We start from the raw sequence: 9,889 nt of genomic DNA, 5'->3' as shown, positions 1-9,889 counted from the left end.
TACTTTCCAGTAGTTAATATGTACTCATATTTAAACTGATTATAACTAGCTTAAAGAAAGTTCTTTTCATTTACAAATAACTTTCAAATATTTGAAATCAAATATTTGAAATATCAGTGACATTCGGTTTTACTTATGTATACATTTGCTCAACCTTTTGTGATCAAAATATTAGTAAATTTCAAAGGTTGCTTTAAAATCAGCGTTACTTTTAGAATGTAGATCAGGCTTGTATGAGGATTTGTATGTGAATTTTACGAATTGGATCATCATTACCTGAGCAAATGTCCTGATTCTTCTACACAATATCCCCAACAATAATAGAATTGCTGGGAATGTGCAGTTTTTTATTGATTGAATTGTAAGCGCGATATTTAGCAAGAAAAAATGAAATTATCAAGAATTGCGTCAAATGCTAACGGGAAAACCATGATTTAATATCGAAGCTAAGCCAAACCTAACGGTACCCATTCATATGACAATCATTGTTGTAGAGGGAAGGATGGGGAGGGTGTCACAGAATGGAAAAGGGCGAGGAAAAGACAGATGAAGTGAATAGTGGCCAAAAGCAATGTTACCATTGGGCAAAAAGTGTGACGGTAGTATTCATGAGGGATGCATGGTAACCAAACCTACCAAAACCTACTCGAACTTCATCCACGGTTTTGTGTCCCTGCATCTATATTATTATTAATTTCCAGAGGTTTTGATTCTGATGAAGAATGTCCTAAATTGTCGATAGAAATACTTGAACATGTTTTATAAACTTGTTGGTGGTAGTGTAATCGTTAATGTTTTGAGTAATTGTCGTTCATTGTTAAACAATTTAAAACTCATTCTGCAGTAAATTAGCCGTACAGTAGCAAAGCTGGATTAATTAATGATAATGATGGAAGCATGATATCTACAGAAAATATAGAATATATTTGTACGAATGGATGTATAATGGTCCGGTATGTATAGTTTTTAGACTCCTGCAAATCCGCATACCTTAATATGTTTACTTACATTCATCCACGTATATACAGATGTATTTATAACAATCCAGTCATTTATTGCGTCTAGTATATGTAGTAATATGGAGGTGTCTTTTATTACCTTACGCATGGAGACTTCAATGGCAGTGTCAGCAGTGATCAAAGTTTTGATTTATATATTTTTAAATCATTAAGTTTCATGAATACACACACACACACACACACACACACATATATATATATATATATATACTATATATATATATATATAATATATGTGTGTGTGTGTGTATATGTGTGTATGTAAGGAAGATGATACAAGACTTTCTTTCATATTACATATAAATGCAATGGGTAATCGTAGCGTTATAAATGTATTTACACACATATTTAGGATGTGTATGCGTGAGTCTGCAAGCCCATTTGTACACTTGATATATGTATGTATGTATATGTATATATGTATGTATGTGTATATGTATATATATGTATATGTATATTTACATACACACACACATATACACGCACACACACACAAACATATATATATATATATATATAGAGAGAGAGAGAGAGAGAGAGAGAGAGAGAGAGAGAGAGAGAGAGAGAGAGAGAGACCTCATCCTTAAAGACTTCCTGAGAAACCTTCTAGCTCTACCCCCTCCGAAAGAGAGATGGAAATAGAGGGATGCATAGATGAATGTATATGTAAATAACTTTAAATATTGACGTAGCTGTTTTTAAGTCATGAACTCTAAAGACGTTGCTTTTCGCATAGACATATGATTATGAAGGCAGTGTCGCCAGTGGGTGTTCAATAAAGCTTTTTCCCGAGAAGAGAGAGAAAAGAGAGGGGACGGCGGACATGGTGGAACTCAAGCGGTGGGACTACCCCACTAATAACAATAATTCATGGTAATGGGACATTCTTCGGCAAGACAATACAATAGCGAGCTTAATTCGAGAACCTTCGATGGAGGCGAGGAAAAGAGAAAGACTTTTGAAAGAGAGTAGGAGGAACTTTCTCTCACTTAAAAAGGCAAACGTCTTGAATTGTGCAGCGTCGGGTAGCCGGAGCCGGCAGTATTTTTCTTTCTTTTTTTCATAACAAGTCATTCAAGTTCGGAGAGAAGCACGTTGTTAAAAGACCTCTACAAATGCGTGTTCCTCACGCTATGCCATCATACAGCAAAGTGAAAATATAATTTGTAATTTTCATTGTTGTGTGCATTTTTATGTTAACAAAGTTTATAAGCAAAATGAGAAGAGGCATGCCTCTGATGACGTTCAGCCTTCACCTCCAATACTCTATAATACAGTTCCTTTTATTACGTTTTCTCAAGTTCTATGGTTTGTGGGTGATTGCTTGCATGCGTTTTTTTTTCTTTTGTACATTCAAGCATGTCAGATAGATAGGTTAATGAGAGGAGAGGAACCTAGATTTATAAAATACAGGCGGGTGTGTTATTCGTCATGATATTCGTGGAGCAGGGAGTTATAAGCGAGATAGAGGTGGACAACATAAAAAATGACACGCAGATAAGTGTCACATTCATCATCTGCCTTTTATTTAGTCTTTTTGTGTATATGCTTCTCTTATATATATTATATATAATTATATACTATAATATAATATATATATATATATATATATAATATATTAATATACATATACTTTTTATTACCTTCCGGAAGGGGACTTCAGTGGGAGCGTAAGTAGTAATCCAAGTTGTGGTTTCTTTATTTTGAACAGACGCGCACACATATATACTATACATACATACTCACACACAACACACACACACACACACACACACACACACACACACACACACACATATATATATATATATAATGTGTGTGTGTGTGTGTGTGTGTGTGTAGTATATATGTGTGTGCGGGTGTGTGTGTGCGTCTGTTCAAAATGAAGAAATCACAACTTGGATTACTCCTTACGCTCTCATTGAAGTCCCCTTCCGGAAGGTAATGCAAAAGACTGTATATCTAAGTTGTGATACGCAGATAAGTGTCATTCATCATCTTTCATTTATTTAGTCTTTTTGTGTATATGCTTCGATTATTATTAATATATATAATTATGTAAATATATAGATATATATAGATATATATATATATATATATATATATATATATATATATATATATATATATACAAAGTCTTTTGTATTACCTTCCGGAAGGGGACTTCAATAGCAGCGTAATAAGTAATCCAAGTTGTGATTTATTTATTTTGAACAGACGTACACACACACCTGCACAAACATATATACATTAATATATATATATAATATATATATATATATATATATATATATATATATATATATGTAGTATAATATTATATGTGTGTGCGGGTGTGTGTGTCTGTTCAAAATAAAGAAATCACAACTTGGATTACTCCTTACGCTCCCATTGAAGTCCCCTTCCGGAAGGTGATACAAAAGACTTTGTATATCCAAGTTGTGATTTATTTATAACTCCCTGCTCCACGAATATCATGATGAATAACGCACCCGCCTGTATTTTATAAATCTAGGTTCATCTCCTCTAATCAACCTATCTATCTGACAACTTGATGTAAAAAAAAAACCGCATGCAAGCAATGAAACGGTTTTATATATATAGATAATAGTATATATATAATATATATATATATATATATATAGATTTTTTTGCCACGAAGGAAAAAAATGAAAAAAGCGAGTTAGAACCGAGTACTTTCGGTCCGAATAGGACCAAAGAAAGTACTCGGCTAAACTCGCTTTTTCATTTTTTTCCTTCGTGGCAAAAAAAACCTTTATTTATACATAGCATCACGTTTTATATACTTCGTGATCAAGTTATTCACATATATATATATATATACATATATATATATATATATATATATATATATATATATATATAATAACCGTTTCATTCCTGAAAGCCTCAAGATGCTTGTCTGTCTGCAAATGTAGTTGGTTGTATAAACGGCCTTTGATTGCTTTACTTCGAGCTACTTATAACTTTATCTGCAAAGATATTTCCACCGGACTAATAGTGACAGCCACTATTTGTTTTTAAACTTTGCTCACCTAAGATAATTGAGATAAATTGCGATTTTGGGTTACTCGCACAACCGCATCATGACCACCGTGTCAGATGGATGGCCTTTTATGACATTAAGGTTAATTGAGGGAAGGCCTGTTTTTTGCGTAGTGGAATTAATTGCTCAGGAAGAGAGAGAGAGAGAGAGAGAGAGAGAGAGAGAGAGAGAGAGAGAGAGAGAGAGAGAGAGAGAGAGAGAGAGAGAGAGGTCTAACTTGAATTGAACTAATGCCATTGTATTGAAAAATAGATTGACAAATACCAAAGAAGCTTATAACGTTAATATAATTTGTGTATTGAGAGAGAGAGAGAGAGAGAGAGAGAGCGAGAGCTTGTTTCCCCAAGGAGAGGAATCGACTTGGAGCTAAGAGGAAACCAAAGAAACCACACCATGGAAAAATTGCTTGTGTCAAAAGTCAAGGCTGTTATCCTACATGAAACACCCTATTTCTCCATCATTCAGTGGCAAATGATGAGTAATTTTTTCACAGTATTGTAAGACAAGGACGGCAGTCTCAAATTCTTCATATGGGCAGAAGCTACATAGACTGAAATGAGCTGTGTAAAAAGGAGATCCCAGATACCTCCTGAAATTCAGTATTTATACAACGTAAGTAATTATTTTGCTATAAAAACGGAATAAATAAAACGAAACCGGGGCTCAAATATGGTCGCTGTTTTTATATGCTGCAACGGCCACATGGTCTTAGAGAAATGAAAAGATTTTTTGGGGGATAGATAGGCTCGGAGTGGATTATCTCTTCCTTTACTAGTCAAATATGAATTCTGAAATATTTTAAAGAGCCGTAAAACTACTCGTTCTGTCTCTTCAGGAAATACCCAGGTCGCATGCGCATAATCGGTGAAAGTTTGACGTAAAAGGAAGTCGTTACTGTGATCATAATGGCGAGAAAGAATACTGTAACTTTCATGGAGAGGTTTGAAAACGACGGAAGGATAGGGTTGAGTATGTTATATAATATAATATATATATATATATATATATATATATATATATATATATATATATATATATATATATATATATATATGACACTGGTGAAAATGTTATGTTACAACAGAATTCCATCTAATTAAAGGAGCCCATAAGAACACCAAAATATAGAGAGTACGTACTATATTTCAAAGACTGCTGTCTCTCTACTCAGGTAGATAAACAGTCTCTGAAATATAGTACATACGTCCTATATTTTAGCCTTTTTATGGGCTCCTTTATATATATTTATATCTATTTATATGTATATTATATGCGTGTGTTTGTGAACCACTATAGTGGTGGCTCGGGAGCAATTTAAGGCTAAAGATAAAGTTAACTAGTCATCTAATAACTCCTTGATAGCTGGACAGGTTGCGAGCACAACTTTCTTTTAACAGGTGTCTGTGCTCAACGGGTAAAAGGATCCTCAGCAAAACCTCCTATGAAGATGATCGATAAAAAGCGAAGGCGGATGGAGGCATTTGAAAGAGACGAAGCACAAAAGGAAATAACATGAATTATGTGATTGAAAGTCACATAATTCATTTTAGAAGTAGCGACGTGTGAGATTTTTTTTTGATGGGGATAAGGAATGAGATGTTGAAGTGATTTGAGTGAGGTAAGGGGAAAAAAATCTCGTAGAACTTTGTGAAGAACTAGAGCTTGCCAGGTGAACATTTAAAGTCGAGATACATTTAGTTTTTCGTCAAGTCACCATCATAAGACAGGAAATGAGATTAGATATAAGCCGTAAGAGGTAGGAAATATCTAAGGGGGACAACGATTAAAAATGAAAGATGAATATCATGAGAGAGAGAGAGAGAGAGAGAGAGAGAGAGAGAGAGAGAGAGAGAGAGAGAGAAATCGAGGATGTCTGTAAAGATACGCCGTGAGGGCATGGCGAGTGAAGCATCGTCAAGGAGAAAATGAGCGAAACAATGAGGAAAACGTGAGGAGCAAATGCCCCGCGCCGATGAAGCTTGAATGAGGCGCTATGAGGTGGGAAGAACAGGAGCAGCAAATGTCATGAGGAGTAAGAATACAAAGTAAGGAAATATTTTAAGGAAATAATTGGAAAGTTGTGAGGATGAGTTTGTGAAGTTTGATGAAGTCAGTTGCGTGGAAGGAGGAAGACCACCAAGAATTACAGTAAAAGGAAATCTGCCGAGAAAATTCATAAATGAATTAAATGCTCCTATCAATATAGGTACTGGTACAGAAAATACTTTTACCACTGAGATTACCGTCATTTCAGAGCTCTTTCATGTACATGAATAGCAATGTGGGAGAATGTATTTTCGTGTTTATAAAGAACTTTCGAGAGCCTGCTCAGGTCTCGTTATCAGTATTATTTTGTAATCTGTTTATATTCCTTTGACTTGGTCATCACTAACTCATCACTAATTCCACCATCCCTAAACCCATGAAACACGCATGTTGAAGAGTCTCATATCATCTTCATTGCCACCTACGACGATAGATTGGCTCCTGTCCCTGTTGCAGCTGCAAAGGTAATAATTTGGAAGGTCGCACCTGTGGAATGACGACCTCCTCAAGATTTTTAACTCATTTATCGACGGTCTGGAATGACTAAGCAACGTCAGGGACTCGCACTCGCTCCAGGGATCCCTCTCGGGTACTAGAAACGCCATCGTCAACATTCTTGAAATGAGTCTCTCTCTCTCTCTCTCTCTCTCTCTCTCTCTCTCTCTCTCTCTCTCTCTCTCGTTCAGGTTGTCAAGGCTGAATTCCGCTGACATTTTAGGTGTATGTCCAACTACTTTATTTGTAATTTTTTTGAAGTTAATGTTGTTATTGTTCCTATCCAGGACACCGTGGTCTTTCTGAGGAGACATTTCCTTCAAGCATTTATGCGTCTTGATTTTTCCTTGTGTTTGCACATTTGTCTGCATTTCAAAAATATTGCATTGCCATCGGTGTCTTTGGGTAACTTGATGAAGGTGCTATGAGCAGCCGTGCCGCAATTCTGATCTCAGGTGGACAGTGATACCTGTCCTGAATCCTGATGACATGACCGGATTACCCTTGTGACGGAGAAGAAGCGGTAAGCAGTCGAGCGACGGAAGGCAGAAGACAGGCAGTAAAATAAACCATAATTGAAAGTACACGATGTCCTTTAACCCGTGGCTATGAAGGTGTGGGTGTTTGTATGCGTGTTTGTGTTTATGTGGTGGTATGTGGCAGCTCCAATATTGTCTGGGGGGTAGGGAAGTGGCCAAGTGGGAGCGAGTGTCAGGCTACGTACGTCGAGCATCACTGCCTCACTGTCGTTCGTTCCTACCACAACACAGGAGAAGAAGAGTCGGAGAAGGAGGCACTTTCGCCCTGTCTTGCCTCATAACGATTTTTTTATGTGAAAAAAAGCTGCGTCTTTGGGAAAAGTTAGTGCCGATTTTGAATGATGAAAATGATCACGTGAGTGAAGTTTCTTACTGATGCCAGTGCGTCTGGTTTGCAGTTATGTCTGTCGGAGGTAAACAGCAAGATAAATAACTATCACGGTATTGTGTGACTCATGATCATCGCGTTTCAAATAGTGGATCTGTGTGTCATCTGTTTTGATAACCTAAAACTGTGTATTGATGGATATATAACGACGATGATTATCTATAAAAAAAGAGAGAAAACAGTTTTTATTTTTTTTTAAATTCAGTGCCATGTTGGATTTACTGTAGAACGTCAAGTTTGTGATAGTTCTCGGTGTTTTGAGGAGCAGAGGTTGGAGTTACGAGTTGAGCGGTTGGAGGAGGTACGGAGGTGTGCCTCCACCTTGCCAGGGGCTTTGCCCCGGTTTCCAACGCAGACGAAAGGAAGTGACGTTGAGGAACAATGGAAGGTGCCTTCTTTGGGCCCGTTGTGGTGAGAGTTAATGCTGTCTCCCACAACTAATATGCTAGTGAACCTCCCAACACGGTGTTAGTTTCGAGGCACCCTATCTCTACCTACCTACCGGGTTGCCTACCTATACTTGGCCTGCCCTCCATCCCTCTTCCGCCCTTCACTCCTCCTCCTTCTCTCCCCCTTACCCCTCTCTAATCCTTCAGTATGCCCATCCTCTCCTCCCCGCCTATTGCTCCCCTCCTCTCCCCTCCCCTCCGGTCATCTTCATTACCTTTAGCTACTGCTGCTACTTCTGCCCCGCCACCCTCATTCAGAAACGTGCCCTTCTGCTTGTTTCATGCTTTGTTTCCAAGTGAGGGTGCCACTGCTCGGTAGCGAAGACCTTCCACACAGGAGGAGGCTCTCTCTCCTCTCTCTCTCTCTCTCTCTCTCTCTCTCCTCTCTCTCTCTCTCGGGAGTGTTAGTGAAATCATCCGTGTCACTGAAGATGCTGCGTCAAACACTTTTACTTCAGTATCTTTTGTTATTTCTCGTGCCATCTGGCTTTGAGCATCACCTATTTACCTTTGGGATGTCCCTGGCATTGCACCAACGTTCCTGAAGATGCAAGGCTCACAAGCGGGTGGATTAGGAGGAGGAGGAGGAGGAGGAGGAGGAGGAGGAGGAGGAGGAGGGGAAGCGGATGGGTAGTAGGTTATCTCTGGAATGGAATGTCGCTAGGGGAGCGTTGGGGGGAGAGATTTTAAGGGGGGCGGGTGTTGTTCATCCCGGCTAGCCATTTGGATGGAGTTCTTGAATATTTAACTTAGAAATGAACGGCGAGGCAACAGCAGAAGAAGCATTGGTTAAACGAACAGTCAGTTGAAGATGGATGAATATTACAGCCAATTAATTGCTTTATCCGATGCTCCAGTTAATGTCTGCTCGGGATTTATTCAGTACTGATTCTCGTCTTTCTCCTCCTGCGTAATGACGAAGAAAATCCTTTACATACATAAGAAGCACAGTTGCAGGAAGAGTTGAGACATTCTTCGCCTCACTCCAGTTATCATAAAGTGAAACCGAATTAGCGCTTGCTGCATGAGTCACAGGCAGGTGCTGATATCACAGTGCAATCCCGTTCAAATTTCTCTTGAGTTCTTATTTTTTGCAGTTGTTTTCTTTACTCCTTGTGTTCTCTCAGTTTAGTTCATTACCTTGTTCATTCTCATCCACCATTTCTGGTCTTCGCAAACTGGCGTCAATTTAGATCAGCTGCTGCTGGTGTTCCTCAAGATAAGCCACGTCAAGACTTTTTTCGTGACGCCGCCGCTGGTGAGTTGCGTAACGAACGTGGATCTTGGGAAAGGCGTCCTCTCCTCTCATCTTCTGAAATGAAGAAGAGCATTCGGGAAACCTCTCTCCTTGATTGATATCAGGCAACCTGATATCTCACAGCTTAGATAGCTGGAGCCGGGAGGACGTAGCGATGGGGAATTCGCCGTTTGGAGTCGCGAAAGCTCCAGGACGAAGCAAAGATACAAGGAGGAGTCTTTGTAACAACTTAACGTTGCTTCAAAGAACTTTTGAGTGGGAGGGGGAGGGGGAAGGTGCTTTGGGGAGGAGACAGTCGGAAGGCTTAATGGTTCTGAGGAGAGTATTGTTCTGTTTGATGGGTAGGGAGTGAGGTTTGTTTGGGAATGGGTAGTAGGGAAAGGTTTGTGCATCGTTTGCGGCATTGTTAGTTACCACACAGGAAGCAGTTTATTAAACATAGTGTGTGTGTGTGTGTGTGTCTGGTGGGTGGGAGGGGGTAGGTAGTCCCTTGACGTGTGTATTGTCATCCCTGCTGAAGAGAAAGAGATGTGAGCGGATGGAGAGAGAGAGAGAGAGAGAGAGAGAGAGAGAGAGAGAGAGAGAGAGAGAGAGAGAGAGCGGATGAAAGGAAGTAGAAAAAGAAAGA

The 9,889-nt window shown here is 38.9% G+C and overlaps 1 protein-coding gene across 7 annotated transcripts in view; it reads left to right on the top strand.

Moving 5' to 3' along the window:
* Nucleotides 1–9,889, top strand: part of LOC135215410 (unconventional myosin-IXb-like) — a 433,647-nt gene that overhangs the window by 382,502 nt on the left and 41,256 nt on the right. The window contains exon 1 of one of the 7 annotated variants that reach the window (XM_064250020.1): nucleotides 7,371–7,487. The exons of 5 other annotated variants lie outside the window; for them this stretch is intronic. The gene's annotated coding sequence lies outside the window, so the exon portion shown is untranslated. Of the gene's footprint in view, nucleotides 1–7,370; nucleotides 7,522–9,889 lie in introns of those variants that run through there. One more of the 7 variants, XM_064250019.1, reaches the window with a different exon arrangement.

Source organism: Macrobrachium nipponense, chromosome 5, assembly GCF_015104395.2.
Source record: "Macrobrachium nipponense isolate FS-2020 chromosome 5, ASM1510439v2, whole genome shotgun sequence".
Lineage (NCBI taxonomy): Eukaryota > Metazoa > Arthropoda > Malacostraca > Decapoda > Palaemonidae > Macrobrachium > Macrobrachium nipponense.
This window is presented reverse-complemented; position numbering and strand designations above follow the sequence as displayed.